General features: G+C 41.8%; 1 pseudogene; it reads left to right on the forward strand.

The window, feature by feature from the left end:
* Nucleotides 1-421: 421 nt before the first annotated feature.
* LOC148534457 (uncharacterized) lies at nt 422-1,787 on the forward strand (annotated as a pseudogene).
* The last annotated feature ends 24,605 nt before the right edge of the window (nt 1,788-26,392 follow it).

Genomic DNA, 26,392 nt, shown 5'->3' on the forward strand with positions numbered 1-26,392 from the left:
CCACCATCATGAATCCTTTTTGTGTGATAATGTTGGCTATACTTAGTCTAAGGGTATTGCACACACACCAGGAGTACTCTTGGGTAGTCTATGGTAACTAGACTTACCAGTTACACAGATTTAATGTAACTTGGTCAGGAAGTCTGATATATATATAAAAAGTTTGGGACAATATAATATAAGGCATCTCTACTGGGCACCAAGGGAGCATGATAATATTACTATCATGAGTGGAATAAAAATTAAGTGTTGTACTGATAAGTTTACGGGCTATAATTGATTTAAGAAAACGTGGGCACAGGGTATTCAGTGTGTCAATAATACGGACCCTGGTATACCCATAGGAAGCCCAACAACTACAGAAAGAGGTGTAGTGCTAGTTTGCACTAATGCCATGCAATTACTAAATAATTCCATAATAATGACAAGGATGTACCTAAATAGCAAGCCCACTATAAGGAATGACTCACTAGTTAAAGTTCCTTCCACTTGTGTAAATGTGGGTACCCAAAGACGAACCACTATATTAAGATTTAATATTTCTTTCCCCCCCAGATCCAAAATGCTATAGCAGACAAAAGAGAGAATGGTATGATACATTGCTAGTAGCATCAGGTACAGGTATAGGGTTACTTAAAAATATAGATATAGAAACTTTAGCCAGCAAAATGAGTAATGCAGGAGAAGATATGAGAAGATTAATTACAATGCAAGCTACATGGATGCCTACAGTATTTACCCCATTACAGGCCACTATATCTTGGGATAATGAATATTTACAGGTGTTCAATAGCACATTGTTTAACACACTTTACCTGTCAATAAATGTTTCTGAACTGTTTAGTTGGACTGAATGTTCTCTCAGAACCATGCATCAACATATGCAAAAGGGCAAAGCACCATCACAGTTAATGACAGATAACAAACAAGTATACATAATGATGTTTAATATATCTTCCTTGTTAAGAATACAAATTCAGGGTAATAAGATGTTATGTACCTACAACTTTTTAATGGGTGAAGTTCATGTGTATAATGTCACACAGAAACAGGTGATGTGAGGTAAACACATAGACACCAGTAATAGGACACATGACTTATCCCTATGTACTCATACCGATGATGGATTAGTATGTCCTCAGCAAACACAGCTATATGAGCCTTGTAAATTAGAACACCCAACCAGTGTATGCAACTGGGAATTGCATGATAAAGAGGTGGATATGTTTTTAGAATTAGAGCCTCAGGTTGTATGCCTAGTCACATATGATATGAATACAACTTCCCTCTATAATTTACCAAGTACTTTTTCCGGATGCTTATTTAACGTTACTCACCTCAGGTGGAAGAACACTACTTATGTGTTCTATGCAAAGAGACAAGAAGATGTACAGTTTGAATTTCAGGTGACTGAGATACCTCCCCATAACCATACAGTTAATCTCCAAAGTATCATTAATGCCATTAATAATACAGAAAAACTTGCTCACCACTTGCAGAAAGTAAACTATTCTGTCCATCATGCACAAATGCAGACAGTTGTAGAAGCAGAGAAATTGGTGGAAGTAGCCACACAATTAAAAGACAATTTACAGCACCATTGGTGGGATGTGTTCACAGGTAACTCACCTTCAGTTAAAAGGATGTTTAGTGGTCTCATTCACCCAGTAATCGTTATAATCATTGTATTAATTTTGCTCATTTGGTGGAATTGCTATCTATCTTATAATTTTAGGAAAATGGTAAATAAAGCATCTGCACCAGTAGGGACTCTTTGTCACACATAAGAAGCGTGCCTCTGAGTGGGAAAAGTGTTTAGCATGTGAAAGAATTACATTGATCACACCTGAGAAGAAATGTGTTTTCTGTAGCACTGATATTGGAAGAAACCCCTCTTTCTAGGGAAAGCCGGGATTCTTGGTAATGTAGTAATGAATGATGCTAGCATCTACTTGCATACCATCATTAGGGTGACTATGGAAGTAATATAGTTACTATGAAAAGCCATGACTCCAATAAGGGAGGGATATTATGTTTTAATAAAAAGAGGGGATTGTGAGGGTCTATACTGATTTATAGAATGTTTATTTAAAACATAAGATTCATCAGTAATTATGAGAAAAATCATTTTCCTTTACACAAATATCATGAGATTGAACCAGCAGCTGATATAGAGGAATAGCTGACAGCTCCCAAAATAGGATACTAAGGCCCTCATTCAGAGCTGGACACTCTGAGCAGAGCGCTCGCTCTGAATGAGGGCCGTCCTCCATAAAAATGGAGCGTCCTCCTGGACGCTCGTATAGCTGTGGGTGGTGAGCGTGCAGGATGATGGTCGCGATGGTCTTGACCATCGCGACCATCGCCAGTGCGACCAGAAGCCTGTGGTTGGGGTTTTTGACCACAAGCCCTGGAGTGATTTTGGCTCTAACAGAGCCAAAATCACTCCCACTGACATCACTAGTGATGTCAGTGGGCCGGATTCTGACGGTAGGCGTTCCCTTGGGAATGCCCCCTTCTGGGAGGCATGCCCACCAAAGGGGGCGTGCTGTCAATCAACATCGACAGCACGCCCCCTTTGATCTGACACAACGAGCGAAGGAAAGTCCTTCGCTCATCGCATCTCGCGCATGCGCACGACGGAGCTCCCTCCATCGTGCGCATGCTCAGTGCACACCATCGAACCACTTGCAAGCAGACAGCCGCTCACGAGTGGGTCTGAATCAGGCCCTAAGTTTGGGTTTCAAGGAGACAAGACAAAGTGAAGATCCTCTGACACATCCTATGTACTTGTTAACCAATCATATGTATACTTTTCTGTTAAACCATTTTTGGCAAATGCTTGTAACAACAGTTTTCTTGAAGTGATAAAAAGGAAGCTCAAAGAGAATGTACGTCTGAGAGCTCAGTTGAATTCGTCACAGTGAGTGCTAAGTTTTTCTTATCTCCCCAGCCGGCTGGAAAATTAATAAAACCTAGGAGCAGTGTTTCTCATACCGTGATCCAGGGGTAGGAAGCCTCATCAGCCCAACACTTTCAACAGGCATCAGAGGTACAGATTGGGCATTTTGAAAAGGAGGTGTGGAACCATAAAGTGAATGGAGATAAAGTCCCAGCCCAGCAGCTCCCAACTTCCATGTCACAGGCATGTGTTTGAAAAATCACAGTTATAAGCTGATTTGCCAGCAGTTTATTCACTTTATCTCCATTCAAAGCTTTGGTTTTTTTTTCTATAACAAATTTGGTTATTACCAAGATTTTAGCTTTCAAAAATAAAATGTGATTCTTCAAGACATCTAATTTTTCTCAATTAAGGTTGGAGACTACTGATATAGTGTATAAGAGATCGCCTCTGGTGCCAAAAATTCTACTAAGGGAATAGGTTCAGGATGTCCCAATCCCCCTCTTTCTCAGCATGGGACTGTCAGCAGACACTAATACCTCTTTTACACCCAAATCCCGGGTCCGACCCGGGAATTTGAACACTGGTCAATCCCGGGTCGAACCTAGCTTCAGACCCCGTTTATACTGCAACTCGACCCAGGTTGTTCCCGGGTTGGCCCCGTTTACACTGAACCCGGGTAATCCCTGCTTTTCCCTATAGATGGCATTCAAAACTTACTTTTTTAAGGGCTGACAAAGATGAGGTCACAAAAGGCAACAAAAGGGAGGGGTGGTGACTGCTCACAGCATTGCAGCAATGATGGCAGACTGCAGTTCTGGCTTTGGCAGGCTGTGTATCAGCCTGCATTTGTAGCTGCTGGTCAGGCTGTGGTGCAGGCTGCAGCTCTGGCTGTGACAGGCTGTGTGTCTGCCTGCTGTTGTGGCTGTTGGTCAGGCTGGTCAGGCTACTGTGGTGCAGGAGTTTAGGCAGGCAAGCTATGGTTGCATGTGCTGTCTCTCTCTGCAGGGCACTGACAAATGACATCATTTCAGCATCTTTCGGAGCTAGCTGGGTCAAATAATCTGGCTAGCCCCCATTTACATAGCCGCATGACCTGGGACCAACCTGTTTAAACCCTGCTCTCAACCCGAGTAAAATTGGCGGGTAAATCATCCCGGGTTATTTTTTTGTGAGCCGTTCACACTTATTTGGTTGGTGCATACTTACCTACTTTTCAAAAAGCATTTCAGGGACAAAACAACAACTTTGAGCACACGTTAAAAAGGGTGTGTACTGCTATATCTGGAGGCGTGTCATATAATTGCCTTACATCCAAATGTAAACGAGCCCAAAAGCAGTCAGTAAGATGACTAATATCTATTTGTGTTGATGAAAATACACTGATACTTTCCAGAAAATGCATGTAGCCATAGGGCTCATTGTGCCTTATAACCATTGCAGAGAAATTATACTAAAGATCCTATTTGAATGTACTTATCTATGGGTTATTTCTTTATATAACAGCTTCATAATGGGAGTAAGGTGCAATCAGGGAGATTGGCAGACTCTTCAGGGAGACAGGGAGATTGCTACTATTTCAAGGAGTCTCCCTGACAATGAGGGAGAGTTGGCAAGTATGGGTTGATATAAAAGGGGTATTACTGTATATCATTTAGCTATTACATTCTATCTCAGTTACCTTGATTATATAATGGTATGGCTGGACTGAATTAGCTATTTGGCTGGATACACTTAAGTTACATTATTATATCAGAGAATAACATGACACTTGACAGTTGCATGAAACATATAGGGGCCTATGTTTCAAACCATTTTTTACATAATATGCAGAAACTGCAGTTTCTGCATAAGTTTATGTATCAATCCTATGTACTAATAGCACAATGCAGGAGATTTTACAGAAATTAGCACTTCAGATCACAGTCCCCATTATTATCAATGGGAATACGATCTGTCCCCTATGTACTAAACTCCATAAACCAAAGCCTTTCGGAGTTCAGCTCTGGTAGTTTACACCATCTTCAGATGGTGTAAACTACTGTTTGCCTATGGAGGCTCCAGGTTTCAGTAGAGTGATCTTTCGATCTCTCTCTCACAGCCCCCGGCCAGCCCCAGAAGCTGACACTGTGGACATACGCAGAGTCAGCTTCCACGGGGAAGTCTTTCACTTCCGGGGATATAACTTGTGGGGACAGCGGTTACAGCTGTGTTTTAAAAATGACAGTTAGGAGCTGATTGGTTGTTACTTTATATCCATCTATATTATCTTTCTCCAAGGCTCAGTACATAGGGCCTGATGCAGCACGGATCACAAGTCTGCAATTTCACGCACCCGCTCACTGCTAAAATATGCAAATAAATGCGATTGCAGCACTATACCAAGATGCCAACCAGCTTATAAAGCTGACAACTTCCCATTACATACATTCGAAGACAGCGAAAACATCGGTAACATCGAGAAACATCAGACCCATACACAGAGTTGTGGTTGAAAAAAATACAGGTATGTCGGACCATTTACATGCCGTTTCATGGGTGTGCATAAATTAGCCATTGCAATCTCCTTCACAGCATGAGAACTCTTTGCAGCTGGTCAGATTTGACCTACAGTACATGCTATATGACTGCCCGATGTGCATCATTGTTACTGATGTTCACACTGTTGCACATCGCTATATTCATATGAAGCCATAGTGTGTAATTAAAGCCATTTTCCGCAAAAAAGTATCGCCGATCATGGCTTTTCGCGTGGTCAGGACTTATCCCTAAATCATATTCCAGCGGGTTTTCGCCTACACAGAAAGTCAATGCACTGTAATAGGCGAAAAAGATTCGCCTAAGAATAGCAGGAGAAAAGAAGAGCAACATTTTTATTTTGGGGTGCAAACATGGGGAAACCACTCAGAACCTTGGGCCAGCCCCCCAAAGGACATCTGTGTTAAAACATCCAGGGGAAAACATAAGAACACCCCAAAAAAGTACTTTTGGGGGCGAAAAAGTACAAAGTGGGGGAACAAGCATAAAAACTAGAAAAATAGCCTTCTTAGGGGTCTGCAAGGATGGGTCAGGTGTTTTTAGGATTGCAGGTGCATGCAAGAGGTGCGTTTTTCACATTTTTTAAAACTTCACTTTAGAGACATAAAAAATATGCTAGCACCCATTTTCAAGTACCCCAAATTTGACTGGACTACTTATTTTCACAAAAAAAAACTGTTTTATGCCATTCTTCACCACTTTAACAAGGACGCTAATTACAAGGATTTTAAACAATTTCAGTACCCCAAAAGTTTTATTAGGGCTGTTGGAACACTGCTACATTGATCCCCAATGTTAGTGCATCTTTCTGGGGGGTTCTGACTGATTTCCCCCTATTCTGACAGTACTGTCCACCTGTTCTGCATTCGCCGCTTGCCGTTTTTGCCTGGTTAGTAATTGAATAGTGCGAAAAGCGGGTATGCACACGTTAAGTTTTCGCGTCCAAAACGTGATTTAGGCGAAAAGTCAGACAGGCGGAACCTTATTGATGATGCAAAACTAATTGAATATGGCCCTAAGTTTGGGCCAAGCATTAAAGAGTACATCATGCTTTGCGAAACGTATGATGAATTAAAAGGTACACAGTACAGTGGTACCATGTTTCGTGACATCCTTTCCCCACTTTTTAAACTTGAGCCCCAGTGTCTTCTACAGATGCCACTGCAGCATTTTATATGGTTTCCTGAAAGTTAAACCATGTTTGCCATGTGCAGCCTCCAGCATTCACTTGTTGCTCCAAGTTGTTTTCTCACAGACACCAGCACTGGTCAATTCCCCAAATTCTGCAGGCAGTCTCAGTCTCCTGCTCCAGTAGCTACTCTGGGCCATATTGCTGGAGCAACCTACCCACTCACTTTCCCTGGTTGTTTGAGGTCCTGCCTAGGGATGAGCGGTTTCGGATTTTCAAAATCCGAACCCCCCCGATCCGAGTGGGGAACTGAGTCCAGCTCAGGTTTTCCCGCCAGACTCAGTTCCTGGAACGAACAAAACGTCATCATCCTGGTGTCGGATTCTTGCGAGACCCGGACTTTGCACATTTCGGGCCTCCTGCCCCGCCATCTTCACTCCAGTCCTGGAGAGTGTAGTGAGAGGATGTGTAGTGTATGTGGGAAAGTCACTCTGCTGTATCATATCAACCTGCTCTGCTGTATCAGTCCTGTCCAGTGGTGCTGTGCTGCTGTGTCAGTTTGGGTTGGGGGAGACCTGTTCTGCTGTATCAGTCCAGTCCAATGGTGCTGTGCTGCTGTATCAGTCTGGGCTGGGGGTGACCTGCTCTGCTGTATCAGTCCAGTGGTGCTGTGCTGCTGTATCAGTCTGGGCTGGGGGTAACCTGCTCTGCTGTATCAGTCCAGTCCAGTGGTGCTGTGCTGCTGTAAGAGTCTGGGGGTGACCTGCTCTGCTGTATTAGTCCAGTCCAGTGGTGCTGTGCTATGCTGTATATTCAATGCAAATAATTTTTACAGGGGCTGCCCTGTGTGGTGTAGGGGTACGCTGCCCTTCATCCAAATAATTTTTACAGGGGCTGCCCTGTGTGGTGTACGCTGCACTTCATTCAAATATGTTTTACAGGTGCTGCATCCTCTGTTGCTTCCATCTACATCCAGACTGTGGGAAGTTATTGCTTAAATAGGGGGAGCAGACAATAACCCCTATATGTTTAAGACTGTGCCTTTCTGAAAATGTCTTTGATGGTACGCGCCCATTTTATTGATTTTGCTTTAAAGAAATAAATGTTTATGGTTTTACACTATGTGCTTTCCCCACTTTTTGTCTTGTATGGCCTATTGATACTGAGAGGTATTAGTGTGAAAAACCAATTGGAGAGACCAGGTTGCTGACTCTAAGGAAAATAAGGATTGAAGGACATAAAAACAATTGAACTACAAACGAGTGACTCATTTTTGTCATTTGGACAACACCACATTTTATACTATACTTGCACCTTTACTTGAGCGCTTTTAACTACTCTTAACTTCCTGTGTGGTGTAAGCTGCCCTTCATCCAAAAATTTTTTACAGGGGCTGTCCGGTGTGGTGTAAGCTGCCTTTCATCCAAATCATTTTTACAGGGGCTGTCCGGTGTGGTGTAAGCTGCCTTTCATCCAAATCATTTTTACAGGGGCTCTCCTGTGTGGTGTAAGCTGCCTTTCATCCAAATAATTTTAGAGGGGCTGCCCTGTGTAGTGTAAGCTGCCCTTCATCCAAATAATTTTTACAGGAGTAAGTATATAAAAGAAGCTGATAGACAGCGCTCCCCTACAGGACTTCGTGCCAGAAAATACCTGCTGCCAAAATGAAGGATGTGCAAACACTTGAAAAATTATATATAAGAAAATATTGGCTGCGCTTCTTAATGACAAAAATTATAAACTTTTATTCATATACATTATCTCACAGAATCAATCTTATAAATTATAAACTCTAAAATTAAATATAAAAATTAACACATTAAAAATGACCATGTGATACACATTCTTATCTATTGGATTAACAACATAAACAGCTGTATTGGAGGCATTCAATGTAAGGTCCCTTGTAGCAAACACAATGGATCCGTATATTATGAAAAGGAGGCACTGGATGGCTCTACCTCGATCCATATAGCATTAACATGAAGGGTTATGCGGCTCTGTTCAAATATATATAGGTACTTGTAGTGAATACGGCCCCAACTGGGGTTTGCAGACACTGTATGTACAGTGGAGCCAAAGTGCTTTTCCTGTAGTGTATGACCAGCAGGGGAATGAGGGGAGGTCTGGCGTCATCACCTGCAATCATACGTATGTGCTGGGTTAAATGTCCCAAGGACAGACTCACCAGTTCAGTGGTGTGTTTAGAGCTCATACTGATATCAGTGTACTGGATGGCTCTTCTCTGTTCCAAGCAGCAGTATTTTGTAGCGCTGTGTGGCTCTGCCGGGATCTGTAGAGCACTTGAAGTGAGGAAGTGGTATTATTGTTTTGACTCAATCATTACTAAATCTATTTTACTACTAGTTCCAATATTATAAGTACATATATATTCAAATCATACAATCATAATAAAACATATTAAAACATTAGTCTGATTTCCCATAATGATTGGTAGGACCACAGATTGTTACATATTGGTAATTATAATATGCTTGTGTGTATAATTTGTTTGTTCAGTACAAACCAATATTCTCAATAGGATACCATTGATATTGAGTTATATTAAATTATACTAGATCAAATACACTGTGTTTTGTAAATATACCAAATGGCAAACACACATTATTTTCAACTGAGAAATGTATAAAGATATTCATTTGCACATACCAAATAGCAACAAATTATATGAATCTGTAACCTTGGAATTAATAAATGTGTATAATAAAAAATAAAAAGTAAAAAATAGAATAAAAAATTAAATGAATAATAATAAAAAAAAGATATATTAATATTAAATAAATAAAAATGAACTGAAATAAAAATGAACATGAAAAAAATATATTATTGCTGTAACTGTGTTCAAAGCCCAGCTAACATGATTATTTTGCTATTGTTATTGCAAACTCGTATATTATACCCTTATAAATGCATATATAAATTACATTGGGATGAACAGATTCATTTGTGTCAAGAGAGAGAAAACAAAAAAAAAAAAAGAGAGAAATGGGAAAGGTGTAGGGTATTGGCTACTGATCCTATTTCCATAGTCTAGATAAATTCAATGATGAATGTTATATGTATATCTATGAGTGGGGATCAACTTATTTCTCTCTTTTCCCAGTGGCGATGTGTAGAATCTAGTCCCTAGTAAACCCACAGGGAACTGTGGTGGTTACCCAGGTCTAATTATCAAAATCAACCTCTGCTATTTCGTTTAAGCTCTCAGGATGTAAAGTGCATAATTTGTGAATCCAATAGATCTCGCGAAGTCAGAGATGAGAAAATCTATCTCCTCCTCTGGCGGTGTGAGAGATCCTTTTCATAATATACGGATCCTGTGTGTTTGCTACAAGGGACCTTACATTGACTGCCTAAAATACAGCTGTTTATGTTGTTAATCCAATAGATAAGAATGTGTATCACATTTTAATTTTTAATGTGTTAATTTTTATATATAATTTTAGAGTTTATAATTTATAAGATTGATTCTGTGAGATAATGTATATGAATAAAAATTTCAAATTTTTGCCATTATGAAGCGCAGCCAATATTTTCTTATATATAATTTTTACAGGTGCTGCCCTGTGTGGTGTAAGCTGCCATTCATCCAAATCATTTTTACAGGGGCTGCCCTGTGTTGTGTAGGGGTATGCTGCCCTTCATCCAAATAATTTTTACAAGGGCTACCCTGTGTGGTGTAGGTGTATGCTTCCCTTCATCCAAATAATTTTTACAGGGGCTGCCCAGTGTGGTGCAGGGGTACGCTGCCCTGTTTGCTGCCCACTTGTGTCGCTTAGCATAATCAGCCAGCTACCTCGGTGCAACCTTTTTACCTAAAAACAATATTGTGAGGTGTTCAGAATAGACTGAAAATGAGTGGAAATTAATGTTATTGAGGTTAATAATAATGTGATTTTAGCTGTTTTTATGCTTTTTTCCCAAAAACTACAGATCCAAAACCAAAACCCGGAAGGGTGGTTATGGCAAAACCAATCCAGATACAAAACACGAAGAAAGATCCAGATAGAAAACCAAAACACGAAAAGTGGCCAGTGCACACCCCTAGTCCTGCCTGACTACGGCTCCACCTTTCCTATTTCCTTTCTGATCTGGGTTTACTCATTTCCCCAGTCTGTGTCTGCTTATAGACCAGCTTCTTGCAGTTTTCCTTCTGCTCCTTATCTCGTACCGACACTACTGACAGTAACAGTGTGCAGTCATCAATGTCCTGATGTCTATACTGCCTACTCTCCTCCTGTAACTGTCTGTCACTGATGCAGCCCTGCCCTAAGTTATTTTGGCAGTCTGCACAGCTGTTTATGTAGTGGTCTACATCCTTCGCTAAACCTAACCATATGAAATGCTGCCTGAGCCTAACTCAAGTTCTCCATTTTCCTTGGTGATTGCTTCCACCTGCCCCATGGGCCTGAGCCAGGAACCAATCCTGATATTTGAGTGGGGCTACCAGCCTATGATTTGGATTGGACACCATATGCAGTAATTCACCTAACCAAGAACATTCCTCTACCAACCCTGTCTCATATGCCATATCTGCCATTCCCCACATCCCTTCTAGCTCTGGCTCTAGTAACTGAGGGCCTGATTCAGAGATGTGCGCAATGCCAATATTTACACAGATCGAGCGATTGTTTGTCATTGTGCATGCGTGTAAGCCGCACTGCGTATGTGTAGCGAAAGCATTGTGATTACACTCGTACAGAGGAACCGGTAGGCAGCGTTTGGGAGTGGTAATGTTAGAAAATCGCAGGCATGTCCGACTGCTTAAAATGCTGTTTCATGGGTGTGCATAAATTAGCCATTGCAATCTCCTTCACAGCAGGAGAGGTATCTGCGTGTCATGAGAGCTGCAGTGTTTGCAGCTGGTCAGACTTGATTTACATGCTACATGACTACCTTATGTGCATCAATGTTACCGATGTTTACACTGGTGCACGTTGTTGGATGGATATGAGAAGGCATCAGTGGGTGTCTCTATGCTCAGCTATGCTTTGGAGACATTAGCATATTTTAGCAACTGCGATCCATGAGAGGATGCAGTTGTGATTGCATTAGCATACTTCTCTGCAGTCTAACCCACCCTCAGGATGGTCTTGACCAGTGGTGGATTTTGCCTAGGGGCTGCGAGGCTGCAGCCCCCCCCCCCAATAAAATCTGCCACCTCAGTGTAGTTAGTGCAGTCTGTGACTGCACTGGCTACACAGTGACTGACAGTGGCTTCCTATCCAGTCACAATAGGCAGTCTCAGGGGAGGTGTCTCCTCCCCCTAGGACTGCCAGTCCGGGCTGCTATTAGCAGAGAGCGCTTCCAGTAGGAAACCGCTTCTCTGCTTTTCCGCCAGCCTTACTTGGCTCCTTGGGGCTGCACATGATGCAGCCCTTTGGAAGCCGGTCATATGCACAGACCGGCGCCCTGCCACTACTGCACATGCGCAGGTCTCGGCGTCTGTCAGAGCGATTATGCAGCAGGCGCCGGGACCAGGGCAGGGTAAGTGATTCTCAACGGTGGCAGCCCCCCTCATTGAAGAGGGTAGGAGGCACCGCTGGTCTTGACTACTCCCCCTCAGATGCCCAGAAAAGGAAAATATGGGTTGCTGGCACCCAGTCATCACATCACTGTTGGTGGTACTTTAGAACCGGAGTTGAGAACCACGCAATAGATGATTTTAGAAAATCATAGTTTGATGTTATGCATGAGCAAACTATACAATTTAAAAGCATTACCATATATCTCAGAAAACTGACACATACAACTAAAGCATCCAAGTTCACCAGAACAAGACTGACAATACTTTAGAACAGATAGACAGATGTATGCTTGACCTGACTCAAGCTATTTGTGATCAAAGCAGCAATCAACAATTAATGATCAAACAAATCATTGCTGCAATTGCATATCTACAATCAGGACAAACACAACACTTACCAGTGCCAAGTACAGCTACATCCAGCAGCCAAACAGAGAACCCATTAACATCTTGTTATGATTCTCTGGTTTGAGTTGGAACAAAAATACGAAAGTATATAAAAATATAACAATTTATTTTTTGGTCAATGAGCAGACAAATGAATAATCAACAGAGTAGGTAGCATGAGTCCCAAGCACAGTCAAGATGTCAATAATATACTGTTGCACTGTGTTATAATGGCAGTAATGAAATGCAATATTCAAAGAACAGTTAGTTCTGAACAACAAATAAGGAAATGGAAACCAAAATCTTTTAGTCTTGCAGGCCTATAATGAGACACCTGAATAATGGTGAACGATGTGGAATGTAGTCAATTATATGAAATAAAGTCTTGCTCTAGCTTGACTGCCAGAACTGGAGCAGAGAGATCCTTGATAAATGGTTTGGCGTTGGCCAATTTTCTGAAATGAAGCAATTATGTCTTGCTTTAGCTGAATAGCCAGAATTGAAGCAGAGAGATCCTTGATGTATGGTTTGGCTTTGGTCACTTGGCTGGAATAAGATAATGATGTCTTGTTTTAGCTGGACTGCCAGAGTTGAAGCAGAGAAATCCTTGATGAATGGTTTGGCTTTGGCCACTTTACTGAAATGAGGTAATGATGTCTTGCTTTAGCTGTACTGCGTTCTCAGTCGAGACCCAGGAAACTGACACACTGCAGGAGAATTGGACAACCACGGAGCAGGAAAAACAGGCAAGTACATAGGAGTGAACTCACAGCTGGGATCCAAAAGGCTGACACACATTGCAGGTGAACTGGAAGATCATGGAGCTGGAATGCAGACAATAATGCTGGAGAGAGTTCACAACTGGGACCGGGGAAACCTGATACACAACAGGAGCTCTGGAGAATCACAGAGCCGGCATGCAGACAAGTATGCAACTGGTAACAGTGGCTGAAGCCCGGCAGGATTCACAGCAGCAGAGAGTCTTGAATGGCTGGAGACCACGGAGCACGCCTCTGGATAGCTCACTGACAAGATGCTATAATCAGCAATGTGGTAAAAGTGCATACAAATAGCAGAGAAAGTCAATCCCCTAACACTAGGAAGGCACATGTGACTTTCCTCGTTTGCTTGATTGTCCGGCAACAGGAGGTAACACCTATGTGACAGGAAAGCTGTGAGTGCAGCTTGTAACACATCTGCTGCAACTATTACACCAAAATGGAATGTGAGTACGCGGGAAGGACTGAATGGAATGTCAAGAGGATCTGATCTTGAGGACATTCTGAAAAGAAAAACATAACATATTAGTGTGATAGTATAACTAACATATTTTTGTCTATTCCATATTTCATTAAGAAAAACTTGTGTGTTTAGTAAAATTTAGCATTCTTTATTATTCAAAAAAAATCATAGAAATGACACTTAAATCATAAAGAGAAACATTTTTAGTAGACTTCTATATTCCCCTCATGTGGCTCTTAATTGTACATCACAATATTGCCCAGGTCAGCCCCATCTTGTTGTAGGGCAATGTTGGGAAGCATATGGCATGCATTTTAATATGTTTCTCACCTTATTGGGAGTGAGTACACCACTGGATTTATCAAATCACCTGAACCTGTTCTTCAATAGCCCAAATGTGCATGTTATCGTGTTCCTAGTGGAAATGTGTTCCTCATTGAATTTATGCTGAGCTGTAGTTTGTGGGGTCATAAGAGGTGTCATAAGCCAGGTTTCACATCCATAACATGAATTGCATGCAATGAGAGAACATAAAAACACTAACAGGTCTACGTTTTGTCATTTAGAGGGAACTTTCAAGTTTTTGGGTGTTCACAAAGCCCAAATCTGCATAATTACCTGATTTTTGTACATCCACATAATATAACTACAGTACTTTTCTTTTCTTCCCTCTGAGAAAATTGGAGGTGGTAATTGTGTAGGTCTGGCAAATCCCATAATTATGGCCCCTGTGGAGCAGAGAAAGTAATTGCAGTATCACACAGAGGTGGTGAGGCCAGAATGATGCGATTCGCTGAATTTTCCCGTCCTGCTCATTTCACCAGGAAGTGGGCCAAATTCTGGAGGGTAACCTGCTCTTCCAGGAGTCTGTGTGAACTCCCTGAAATGCAAAAATATCCAGCACATTCTAGGTGAGAAGGAAAATATAAACCCTACTGATGAAAGAGATTGGAGATCATGCTCTATTTGTCAATGAGATGCAAATGAAACAAACCAGTCACACTATGTATGGTGAATATACATTAACGCGAACAAATTCTGGTGTGATAACATCAGTATTGTCTAAATAATATAGAAAGAAAGCTACAATTAGCAGTATATTAGTAGAAACAAGGAATTATTTTTAAATTAATTACATTCCAAAAGTTATAGAAGGCAGGATGTTTCCACATGGCTGATATGTGCATTTACTTTTGGCACCACAACCCTGATAATAGTGACACACATGCACAAAATTTTTTTTGTAGATATGTAAATATATATATATATATATATATATATATATAAAAAAATGTCTATATAATAATTAGTGTAAAATTAAATACATATTAGAGATTGACTTCTTTTCACCAAATTAGTGCAAGTTCAGATTAGTTTGGAATTGGATTTATCTTATTTGCTTCCCAAAACACATGAGAGCTGGATAGCAAATATGATGGCGTATTTAAGATCCAAACATAACCACTTATTTCTAATACAGATATAAGGGATCGGTATGAAATTCCGACAGTCGGGATCCTGGCGGTCAGAATCCGAATCCCGGGATCCCGACAGGGTTAACATACTGACATTTTTTGGTCAGTATACTAACCCTCCCCCTCTCCCTACCCTAACCCTCCCTCTTTGGTGCCTAACCCTAACCTCCCCCTATAGTGCCTAAAGCTAACTGCCCAATCCCCTCCCCGCACCCTAAACCTAACCCTCCGCCCTTAGTGCCTAACCCTAACCCTCCCCCTAGTGCCTAACCCTAGCCCCTAAACTTAACCCTAACCTTCCCCCCCTGACCCTGCTACTTACCTTCAGCATGCCGGAGGATGGGATGCTGGCACTGGTATTCTGGCGCCGGTAATGTAAGCGTCAGCATCCCGACTGCTGGGAAGCCGAACTCATCCCATATATATGTGCAATTATGCCTGCATCAACCAAAAGACAATGAGAGACATGGTAAAGCCTTGAGTTACTTGCATTAATTCTGTTACTGTTGTCAGATCAGCTTTATGAACAGTAACCATGAAAGTGATTGCCGTGACCAAGATACACATGTTCCTGTGCTGCCTTATAAAAGAGTCCTCACATTCCTTATCACTGCAGCATATGTAGAAGGACAGTACTGTAGGTAGAGTTGCTCTACCAATGAGTTACTGCCAGGAACCAATGTGTTTCTTTTATTAGAATTCATGTAAGCCCCAAGTGCAAACCATAAATGTGCCTACACACTATGTGATGTGCTCACGGTGCAATATCGTTTCTGATTTCCCTTGAGCTCTCTAACGCAGCTCCCCGACAGTTGTGGGCACAATTTGGTGTGAAAAGTGTCCAATTTTACCAATGATTTCATGATCTATTATCAACTGCATTATCACAAAATTTTATCAGTCCCAATACCTAGCCTGCACCATGGTATATGGAGGGTCAGATGCCGGATTGAATAGGCCAATACACACATGTGCAAGTACACATTGTGGCCCAGGCTTCCAACAATCTGTCCTTGTGCCATGTGTGTATCCACCATTACCAATCAGCATCACCACCACCATATACCATAGAGTAGGTATTGGGAGTGATAACATTTTGGGGATACTGCAGGCAACAACAAAAACAATAAACATTTACATTTGATAAAACCCTGGAATATCCTCCTCTGCATCTATAAGGGCACTATATATAGCTTGGCTTGCGATGGAAGGGTTAGTGGATGGTTGAGTAGGCTGCGACTGGGATGGGGGCATCACAGAGACAATTGGGGCAGGTGGGCAGCGCAGAGGGTCACCAATATAGGTCGCTGGATACAAATTGTTACGCAGCACCCAGGTGAGCAACTCATATACCAGATGCTGGAACTCTGTTTGTGTTTCAGCACTCATTTGACACATGGTGATATTTATATGAGAGGTGAAGTTATCTAGGTGGTCTGGAGGCCTTTTTAAAAGCTCTTCTGCCTGCTGTAAAAATTGTCTGCAGGCTCCCTGCTTTGCTGTTTTTTCCCAGGACTCTTTCTCTTTTGCTGGGAAGGTGCCGTAGGTGCTGGGGGTGGTGCGGTTGGTGGTGGGCATAGGGATATCGACACATCCACCTCACTGTCACCAATGATGCTTAAATCAGGCGTAGACGCCAATTCCAGTTCTTGTGTTGGAGTCTGCATTGAAAGAAAAGGAAAAAAATGAATTCTTGTTCTGACCAATATCTTTTTTTCCCCCCTAGTTTCCTATGAGTGGAAAACCATCACTGAAGACTTTGAACGGTGTTGGAATTTCCCTAATTTCCATAACTGTGGGGGAGCCATCGATGGGAAACATATCCGCATCACCCCACCTGCCAACAGCGGATCCTACTATTACAATTACAAGGTTTACTTCAGCATCGTTCTCATGGTGGTGGTGGATGCAAATTATGAGTTTGTCTTTTGGGATGTTGGCAAGAATGGCCGTGCTTCGGATGGTGGGTCATTCAAACAGACGGCATTCTACCAGAGGCTCACCTCCAAAACCCTCAAATTGCCGACAGTGGAGGAGACCAAGCACGGCCTAAACTTCATTTTTGTGGCTGACGAGGCTTTTGCGTTACACGAAAATGTCATGAAGCCATATGTGCTAAGGGGCCTGACAAGAGAGAAGTGGATTTACAATTACTGGCTTTCAAGGGCATGCCTGATTGTGGAAAATGCATTTGGAATTCTCAGTGACCGGTTCTGCATTTTCCACACCAGCATTAACCTGCATGTGAACAAGAAAGACTGGGTCATGTTGGCTTGCTGTGTTCTGCATAACTTTTTATGGCGCAAAACCCAACAAAAGGCATCAGGCACAGCTATGCCAGAAGACCCAGACAATCCAGAGGAGATTGCCCAGTTTACATTAGTGGCAGCACCACCAATGCAAACCACAGGGACTGCACGGGCCAAACAGGTGAGGCCTATTTTAATGGGCCGGGTGCAGTGTCATGGCAGGAGGAGTGTTTCAGATAATTGCCAATTAAGTGGATATTTGTGGAACATTGAACAAGTGTTTAAATAATTAAAAAAAAAAAAATATGGTGTGTATGCACTGTGGGCCTGATTCTTTAAGGATCGTAATTGCAAAGCTGCACTCAGGCAGCTTAGCAATTGCGATCCTTTGCAGATATGGTAATGCACAGGAGGCATCACACCCCCAGTGCATTACTTAACTGAGCTGCGTTGTTCAACGCAGCATCGGTTAATCTGTGTACCATCGGACGGCTGCGGTTACCCATAGGGTCCCGCAGCCGGCCTCCGCAGTTTAGAAGAAGAGGCCAGGAAATCCCCGTCACCCAATGGAGAACCTGGCCTCTTCCCTCCCCCAACGGCGGTGACACACCTCTATTTCGGGTAACGGAGGCTATCGCCGTCCCCTCCATGCCCTCAAACAGCAGCAAACTGTCAATCACTGAAAGTCTGCTGTCTGTTTGCAAGCAGACTCGCAGACCAATTCCCCGCACCTGCATATGGTACGGTACGCTATGGCGTGCATTGCAATCTCACCATGCATTCCTATGGAGGAGCGGTCCCGTACGCATCTCATGCTATGCGTGGCGCGATTTGCCGCACTAGCAGCAAGGATATAGCTGGGCATATCTGTATTATGACTTATTGGAATAGTCGCGATAGCTAACCCTCCATAGACACTGTTTTGCCTCCAAATGCTCCAGGAAGCCGGTAATAAACTCACGGCCCTTATCCAAAGACATTGCTGGTGGGAAAAAAACTATATAGTTTGCTTATTTTAAAGTTTTTTTAATGTTGATATGTTTAGTTGTTTAGTAATGTGTATAGTTTACATTTTTAAAAATTTGTTTTTGCTTTTGGTTCTGTTCTTATTGTGTTTTTATGTTAAGATTAATTTTAATACAGATTGCATTTTACAATACATTTTTTAAATTCTGTCAATTATTTTGTGTTCAAAATATGATTTATATATATATAATACAGTCAGGTCAATAAATATTGGGACATTGACAGAATTTTCAGATTTTGGCCTCTATTCACCACCACAGTGGTTTTGAAATGAAACAAACAAGATATGCTTTAACTGTAGACTTTCACATTTAATTTGAGGGTAATTACATCCAAATCGGGTGAACGGTGTAGGAATTACAACAGTTTCAATATGTGCCTCCCACTTTTTAAGGGGCCAAAAGTAATGGGACTATCAACTCAAAAGCTATTTCATGGACAGGTGTGGGCTATTCCCTCGTTATTTCATTATCAATTAAGCAGGTAAAAGGTCTGGAGTTGATTCAAGGTGTGACATTTGCATTTGGAATCAGTTGCTGTCAACTCTCAATATGATATCCAAAGAGCTGTCACTATCAGTGAAGCAAGCTGTCATTAGGCTGGAAAATCAAAACAAACCCATCAGAGAGATAGCAAAAACATTAGGTGTGGCCAAATCAACTGTTTGGAACATTCTTAAAAAGAAAGAACGCACCGGAGAGCTCAGCAACACCAAAAGACCAGGAAGACCACAGAAAACAACTGTGGTGGATGACAAAAGAATTATTTCCCTGGTGAAGAAAAACCCCTTCACAACAGTTGGCCAAATCAAAAACACTCTCCAGGAGGTAGATGTATATGTGTCAAAGTCAACAATCAAGAGAAGACTTCACAAGAGTGAATATAGAGGGTTCACCACAAGATGCAAACCATTGGTGAGCCACAAAATCAGGAAGACCAGATTAGAGTTTGCCAAACAACATCTAAAAAAGCCATTACAGTTCTGGAACAACATCCTATTGACAGATGAGACAAAGATCAACTTGTACCAGAGTGATGGGAAGAGAAGAGAAGGAAAGGAACTACTCATGATCCAAAACACACCACCTCATCAGTGAAGCATGATGGTAGTGTCATGGCATGGGCATGTATGGCTGCCAATGGAACTGGTTCCCTTGTATTTATTGATGATGTGCCTGCTGACAAAAGCAGCAGAATGAATTCTGAAGTGTTTCGGGCAATATTATATGCTCATATTCAGTCAAATACTTCAGAACTCCTTGGACAGCGCTTCACAGTGCAGATGGACAATGACCCGAAGCATACTGCAGAAGCAACAAAAGAGTATTTTATGGCTAAAAAGTGGAATGTTATGCAATGGCCAAGTCAATTCAGTGACCTGAATCTGATTGAGCATGCATTTCACTTGATGAAGACAAAACTGAAGGGAAAATGCTCCAAGAACAAGCAGGAACTGAAGACATTTGCAGTAGAGGCCTGGCAGAGCATCACCAGGGATGAAACCCAGCGTCTGGTGATGTCTATGCGTTCCAGACTTCAGGCTGTAATTGCCTGCAAAGGATTTGCAACAAAGTATTAAAAAGTGAAAGTTAGATTTAGGATTGTTTAGTTTGTCCCATTACTTTTGGCCCCTTAAAAAGTGGGAGGCACATATAGAAACCGTTGTAATTCCTACACCGTTCACCTGATTTGGATGTAATTTCCCTCAAATTAAATCTGAAAGTCTGCAGTTAAATCACATCTTGTTTGTTTCATTTCAAAGCCACTGTGGTGGTGAATAGAGGACAAAATATGAAAATTCTGTCAATGTCCCAATATTTATGGACCTGACTGTATATAGACACATTACACATAGGTGGTCAGTGGGTGGATGGGTCATGCATTATACACATAGGTGGTCAGAGGGTGGGTGGGTCATGCATTATACACATATAGGTGGTCAGTGGGTGAGTGGTTGATGCATTCTACACATAGGTGGTCAGTGAGTGGGTGGGTCATGCATTATACACATAGGTGGTCAGTGGGTGGGTGGGTCATGCAATATACACATACTGTATAGGTGGCCAGTGGGTGGGTGATGCATTATACACATAGGTGGTCAGTTGGTGGGTCACATTGGTGGACAGTGGGTCAGGCATATTCATTGGTGGACAGGATTTGCATACTGTATGCATTGCTGCTCAGCAGCACTAGTATCAAATACTCACAAAATCAGGTCAGGTCGTGCGATCAGGTAATTGTGTCCGTCCGTCTTCCTTGAAGTCACGATGCTGCACAAAATGGAGACTGGGCGTATACAGGGATATGTCAGTCAAGTGATGGAATGGATGATAGATCATGCGATAGATCGTGAGTGCAAACAAATGTACGATCTGCGCCACATCGTGTCCGTGGCTGGCAAATCTTGCCTGCAGGCAAGATCTGAAGATGCAATGTACGACCAGCAGGTACACGCATCGGCATCATGGACATATTTTACGCGATTTGTTGTTCCAAGGCGTCGAAATCAGGAGAATCGTGTAAAATATCTCTTAGTGTGTAGACACCTTAAGAGTTATTGAAGGTTGTCAATGTTTTTCACACCTGGTGGTAATACATTCCCCAAGCTGGGTATGAAATAGGATAAAGCCGGTGAGGATGAAAGTTAGTGATGTTTCCAAAAATGCGATCGTCTTTGTCCATCAACTTAGTTGTGTTACAGAGCTGTTTGACAGGACGGGCAGTGGCGTCTCTACCTCATTAGACACCCGGTGCAGGGAGAAGTGACAGCGCAGGGGAGAAGGGGGTGTGGCCTCATGGGAGGGGGTGTGGTCTTGCGGTCCGAGACCCGTTTTTGTCACACCGGGGGGTGCCGGAGGTGCTGGATGCAGCCGGGGACCAGACTGTCTGAAGTGCCAGCTCCCTCACTGTGTTAGGAGCTGAGAGCTGCATGTAATTCTACAGTGCAGCACCCGGCTACTGTCACTGAGGGGAAGTCTGCACCTTGGTGTCACCCCTCGTTGGGTGACACCCAGGGACAGCCCGCACCCCCCGCTCCCCCCTTGTGACACCACTGAGTACGGGTAAAGAGAATCAACCCTTGTTGTCCATACAATTTTTTCTGTAATACTAAACAAATTCTCCCAAACATTTTCATGGGAAATAATGATGGGAAGAGAATCCAAAGGCTGCATTGCTTGAAGGACTAGAATGATCTGCAGCCAGAAGGTCCTGATGTGGGATGGTCCACACTGAGATGATGTCAGTATCCATATAAAGGCCACCCAATTTCCATACCAGTGCCAACCTACAGCCATTAGTAGCGGATCCAGTGGTTTTCTTATTTTAGACAGTGTCAGTATCTATTAAGTATATGTATTTTAAAAGGAGATCAGACGCTCTCCTGTTATGTAAATGGATGTTTAAAATAAAGATAAATTAACCAATTGAGTCTATACAAACTGCATATGTATGGTTACAGCCTAGCAGTATTGTGAATAGTATGGCCGTACTCACATTTATGCGTACACAAACTTTGTTGCATGGAGCGGAGATTGAGTTGAGCATGCAGGTCACCAGACGGTAACTGTATGTGGGTTATCAATGCAAGAGGTATCAGCATTTCTAACAGGGTGGAACAAGTGGTTATTAGCTGGGTCTCTCTGAGCTAAATGGAATACGTCCATCTCCCACTGTGGCATTCTATCACAGTGACAAGATGAAGCAGTGCATGTGCAGCAGTACAGAGAGTGCCATCTTGGTATGGGATCAAAGACTACCTAAAGTAGCCAACATGGAGCATGAGGAGTAGAGCTCTCTAGCTTCTTAGAAAATTGTTGCCTTATATCGCCAACATCTTTTGACTTCCTGAAACTCACAGTTTATTACATATTACAATGTGTGTTTTAACCTATGAGGATTGGTTGTGGTATTTTGTAATTCTAAACTGGTCCCATTTTTCTTATTTTCTATATATTAGTATTTTATTGTATATTTTTAGACTTCATAGCAGCATATGTCATAGACATTAGATTTGTACAAACCACTTTATACTGTACAAATCAGATTAGTCCTGTATGAAAGGCTCAAAGATCCAGCCTTTCTCTGGATTTTGTTGTGGAGGATTTGGACAATGTTTATTTCTAAGGTTTCATTTAAACTTCCTAGTCATTTTCACAACAATAAAATGGTAACTGTCACATTGCACAAGGAATTGGAAGAGCCTGATATAATCTACCCCAATTTGGCACTATTATCCAGCTTGCACCAAAAAACAGCCACAATGCAGGATGGACTTCACTGCCAAAAGTCTGAAATGTCTCTCCAAGTTAGCATAGTTTGAGACAGGTGAGGAACAAGGTGTTACATGGAGATTCCTGAAATTAAATGGAGTAGCAAGGCAAGTACTGTGGTAAGGAGCAATTGTAACATTGGAAGTAAAACTGGAATGCTGAGGAAAATTATGAAGAATCTCAGATGCTGAATGGCTGAGCAAGGTGTGAGGCATGACACATCATTAGAATAACAGAAGCCAGAAACACTGTATCATCCGTATCAAGCTGTAGATACAGGGACACCAAGAACTAGTTATCTGTATGCACAAAAGATAAATTCTGGCAAAGAATGCAAGAACTAAGAAATTTAAATAGACCACCTACAGCAAAGGACTGCAGTGATTGGTCTGTTTCAGTCACATGAGTTACAAGCAGGAGATGCCAGTATCACTGCCCAGTGGATTGACAAGATAGGGGGCCACATACACCAAACCCTAAAGGGAAGAATGGACTCAAAATGCTTCAGATCTGATCTATAGCATGAGTGTATTTGTTTTCATAATGTGAGACTTACCATTACCAGAGGTGAGATGATCTACTAAGACCCCTTCTATTATATTACATTGGAGACTGGAGATAGTTGTCTAGACTGCTTTCTGAGAGTACCATCTGGCTTCCAGGGAGACTGTTCATGCAATGGAACCCATTTGCAATTGCACACACTCAATTCTTGGTATAAGAGTAACGATACTGAATTTGAACCTCTATACACTCCTTCCTATACCTTCTAATAGCCTGCCTATACCTTCTAAGGATGACGCTAATTTGCGTATGCAGTTATAGTGTAAATAAAGACTCCAGGTCTAGAACTTGTGGTTCCAAAGCACAAAGTATTATTCAAGTAAAAGTACAGTCAGTTACACGCTTTTGATCCAAACACAATTCAGTGCAAAGGAATTATACAGACCCAAGTACAGTATACATACGCAGCACTTCTGGTCCAGATATAGGCATCATCAAGAAACCCCTCGTCACTCAGCATTCAGCAAGAAGACTCAGACCCAGGGTTGGAGCACACATGTTTATACCCCCCAGAAATAGACAACACAATAGAGAAGTTTGTTGCTGATGCCATTGGTCCTCAAGGGAGATGCATCTGTTACAGAGCATTTAACAGGTTAACTCAAATAGACACAACCCAGCCTCCAACAAGTGGGGGTCTTGGGTTTCCCACCTCATGCAACATCCTAACAGTTGTTCATATAATATACATTTTGTTGCTTGAAGTCTCTGCGGTCCATAAGTTGAGAATGCATGATGCGATCTCCACATCGATGGTACTGGAATACTGTTGAAAGAGTACGCATCAGTACAATACCAATCACGGCTTACTTATCATGTATAAAACCTTAGTTACCAACTAATCTTTATTCCACAGCATTTATGCTAAATGAACAAACTTAAATCTTATACTTTAAAGCTTATTAAACCTTTTATGTTAATATGTAATATGTAAGTATGCGGGGTGTGATGTAAAGACGCTAGTTAACTTGGGGCAGATGCGTGCGCATGAAGCTAATAAACAGCATTTTCATACAGGATCTTATGCATTCGCTAATATGCGACTAGTTAACAGCGCAATTGTGCGTATTAATGTGTGTATGAGAAATGGTGCACTTAAATCTCACTTAAACTAAGTGAACACCTAGCAGTGTGGAATGCTGAGCCTTATAGTTCCATGACTTGCTCATGCTCCAGCAGCCCCCACCCTTTTCAGGCTCCAAAATACTCTTCTTTGTTCTCCCAGGGCCTGTGTGGATGCAAATTAGCACAGCTACAAGACCCAAACCTCAGATAACACTCTTGGCTTTGAAGGTATTTTATTGTAGGAAGCCTGCTAATGTAAGGTGCTACAAACGATCCTCTTGCTGTATTCGAGCAGGGCCACCTGGAGTGAGAGCATACGTTATGTCCATGAAGCTTGTCTTCACAAGCTAGTTGTCATGTGGCCATTTGCTCAGTTTAGCTAATGCAATCCAATTTTCACATACTGTACAGCCATTTCTGAAATATATCCTTTAGGGGAATTATATAATATACACACTTTATCCAGAGCACCCAAACTACGTAAAGTCATGAAATGGGCTTTTGACGAATCGCCGTAACTTATGGCGACGGTCACAGATGCAATTGAATGATGCTAATAGTAATATCGCACAATAAAGTGTGAGTTTATCTAAAATGGCTCTTAGGCGGCAATTCACAAAATGGCGTGTTGCGGTCACATTTTAAACTGATCTTGTCTCAGCCAATTATCCAGCTTCGACAAGAGGATGATATCTTCAGGCTGCCGATGTACTGCTACCTTCTCAGGTAAGTAGGATATCTTCTACACAGTGCAGATTTACCAGCAATAAACAGATATGTTTATTTGAACTATGTGACATATTTCTGCAAAATTAAAACCTCTTTGGTACAAGCAGATTTCCTGAGACTTAATGAAGCAATGAGACATGGAACTGGAATGTTGGAAGTGATTCTGCAACAATAAGGAGTCACAAAGAGAACTACAGAGAGTCTCAGATGCTGAATGGATCAGTAAGGCATGAGGCACAAGACACCATGATTAGGACTGAAACTAGTGGCACTAAAACACCAGTGACAAACTGGTGACACAGGAGCACCAGGAGCCAGTAATCTGTATCCTCTGAGGATAAGAAGTTCTGACAAATAATACCAGAACTTTGTAAAAGGTTTAAATAAGTCAACCATAGCAAATTACTATAGTAATTGTCCCAATCTGGTCACATGACCTACATTTTCAAGGATGAGATACTGGTGCAGCTACAAAAGATGTGACAGCAAACTGGACGATGGAGAAGACCCCAGACCCTGATGGACCACAGTGGATGCCCTTGCAATAGGCTGAACTCAGTAAGCATAATCGTTATCCAACATGTGACAGTACTGCCTACCTTTAAAGGTGACCACTGGATACCAAATATGAGGTTTCTGGAGAGAATGACAATGGAATTTTTAAATAGAATAAGAGAATAAACATTAGCAGCATCATTCCAGGGTCTTTCCTTTGTGCCATAACTTCTCCAGTCAATTAAATATATTAGTTTTCCTTGAGAAACTCGTAAATCCACAATTTGTAGGACTTTGAATTCCTCCCCATGCTGAGTATGGATTTCTGGAGAACTATTGTTTAAAGTGTAGAACCAATTAATAACCAAAGGAAATATGAAAACACTTAGGTGTCACCCAAAGTTTGTAAGAAAGTGGATTAAGCACTCAAGGGGTCCAATGTAGCATAGAGTAAATGTTATAGATGAAACGTTAGCCATATATTGCAAGTAGAGATCCACATTTTTTCTCCAGGTCTCAAGTTGGGGATTGAGTCTTGTGTTTTTATCAGCATAGAACTTGTACAAAGGCTTTTTTAAGATTGCCTTTGAAGTCTCAGAGTAAGGATTTTGTGAATGGAACGGCAAAAGTAGGTAGAGAGGGAGAAAAAGGGCATGATGATGAAGACCATAAACAATGTAGAATGAAATACAAGAGGAGGATTTTTGGAAATGATTTTTATGAGCAATCTCTGCACAGGGAAGAATTTAAACCCAATTGTTAAAGAGCTCCG

This window comes from Taudactylus pleione, unplaced genomic scaffold (genome assembly GCF_031769625.1).
Source record: "Taudactylus pleione unplaced genomic scaffold, aTauple2 ptg000066l, whole genome shotgun sequence".
Taxonomy (NCBI): domain Eukaryota; kingdom Metazoa; phylum Chordata; class Amphibia; order Anura; family Myobatrachidae; genus Taudactylus; species Taudactylus pleione.